Raw genomic sequence first — 2,446 nt, 5'->3', positions numbered from 1 at the left:
ATATATATATAAATATATATATATATATATCATTCTATCAGTCTTATCGTATCTACATCATACTTCGACATGTTCTTATGTAAAATACCATATGCAGAAATATAAATTCACAATTTGCAAACCTCTTCTTTGGATCAGTTATGTGATGATTACTTATTTGAGTCTATTTCACAGTTTAAAATGGTAAAAGTAGGGTATTTGCCCCTAATATTTAGTTAATAACCAGAACCAGTGTAAAATAAAAGGGAACATATGGTATTATTGTGAATAAAATGGGAGGATCTAGAAAATGATTTTGGGGGTGGCATGAGGACTGTGAGGGGTGCAAACAAACATTCAATCATCTATACTTAATCTATAGTATAGCATCTGGATGCCTTTGTCCATTTCTTTTTATTGCATTTTATTCAATTTTCCATTTTACCTAAAAACTACACATCTACAAGGGCGAATTGTAAAGGGTGCATATAAACACGTTATCACTTTTGCTGAACATCTTTATTATTACCTTATCAGCTCTTTTTATCAATAACGGTTTAATGAAATCTGCCGGCTGACAGTCCCACAGTCTGGAACATTTACTGAGGGCTTTAAAACAAATGCAGGGGTTCCTGGGCTTGTTGTGACATGTCTGGAGTCAGACGGGCCTGAAACACATCACGGTACAAGAGCGTCTGTTTACACTGTTCAGAGTTTCAGAGTTTAGCGTGTAGTTAAGCTTGATTAATCATGGTTTCTAGAGAACAAATACAATTCAAAACATAAAAACAATCTCAATGTATATTTGAAATGATTTATAATATCAAAAAGCAGCACGTGGTTTATAACAGAAAAGGGTTTATACCGAGTAGTGTAAGCACTTTAAATGCTTAGAGTAGAAATACAGTCTAAAGACAGTTATCGAAAGTGACTTGCTAATTAATAATACTAAAAACATAAGCAATTCATCATCAAAGAAACAATATTCATAGTACATGATACAAGGCTTATTTAAAAACTAGACTATAGGACACAAGCAAGAGCAGAGATGAAATACAGAAAAGAAGAAGGGGATTTGTTTCTGCTTGATTTTAAGATTATGGGTTGGTAAAGTGCTTGAGTAAATACGTCAGTAAAATGTAAACTCTCCTTTTCAATTTTATTAAAGTAAAAGTACAATAGTACTTGATTTTTTAAATTTTCTCAGTGTGTGGCTTCACTGGTGTGTCAACATCTGGTCCTCAACCTTGATCAGAAATCAAGTCGTCACCTTTATTTCTATAGTGCTTCATTCAATAGAGATTGTGTTAAAGCAGCTTTACAGTGTCAAAAGAGAACAATAGCAAACAGTCAGATTTCAAGTTAAAGTCAGTTCATCATTGATTCAATGATGTCATTGTTCAGCTCAATTCAGCTTCAAATAGTGTCTGTACAATCAAGTCGACAATATTGACAGAAATTAAGCGTCCCCAACTAAGCAAGCCAAAGGTGACAGTGGCAAGGAACCAAAACTTCATCGGTGACAGAAATGGAGAAAACCAAAACAAAACAGAGAAACCAGACTCAGTTGCTCAGTTATCTTCTGGCCAAAATAATATAGTATGAAACAAAAAGAGGGAGTTCCTCGAGAGCTTCTTCCATGCTGAAAAATGAGATGATGAAGCAACAGGAAAGTGTCTTTGCTCTTTGTTGCAAAGGAACAGCATGGCTCCACTCATTCAGTATGAGTAGATATGAGAATGACCAATGAGTTTGATTCAAACCATCATATAGTCATCATCTCCTGGACCTGGAGTCGACTGAATCAGGAGCATCAGATCCGACCTTCATCAGATCCCTGCGGGATACAGATTCATTTACAGCAGGTGCAGATTTATATGAACATTAACACATCATCTGTCTGTTTCAGCTCATAATTGTTCATGTGATTCAGTAAAACTCAGTTCAAGCCTTTGATTCACTCACCCATTTCCAGAATCATTACGTTGAGAGATGCATGATCTGTATTGTTAAAAGTGCTGTATAAATAAAGGTGACTTGACTTGACAGGTGTGTCACTCTCTGTCAAAGGGAACCCTGACTATCAAGACTTGTGTGCCTTAAAACCTGTTATTAGAAATATTTTCATAACCTCAATGTGCAATACACATTTAAACTACAGAGGCCGCCATTGCTCTACAAGTGCAACAACACCATGACATAAAATAGTTCCAGCCCCAACAGTAGAAAAGGTATCGGTTCAGTGCCACGCTGCTATGCTTTTTGCTGTAGTTTCCAGTCAAAATGAAACACAAGAAGTGATGCAAGTCTTCACAGCTTTCCTAGTGATAAGAGGAGAAGAAATGAGTGGGAAAAGATGTAAACTTATTCTAGTAAACCCCATACACAACATTAATCTTGAGCAGCTGCTGACAGAAGCAGGGGCGTGTCTAGAGCATTTTAAATGGGGGGGGGCAGTCAGGGGCAC

The sequence above is a fragment of the Sinocyclocheilus grahami genome, unplaced genomic scaffold (genome assembly GCF_001515645.1).
Source record: "Sinocyclocheilus grahami isolate Dianchi unplaced genomic scaffold, SAMN03320097.WGS_v1.1 scaffold2282.1, whole genome shotgun sequence".
In the NCBI taxonomy this organism is placed as follows: Eukaryota; Metazoa; Chordata; class Actinopteri; order Cypriniformes; family Cyprinidae; genus Sinocyclocheilus; species Sinocyclocheilus grahami.
Note: the sequence above shows the minus strand (reverse complement) of the source record.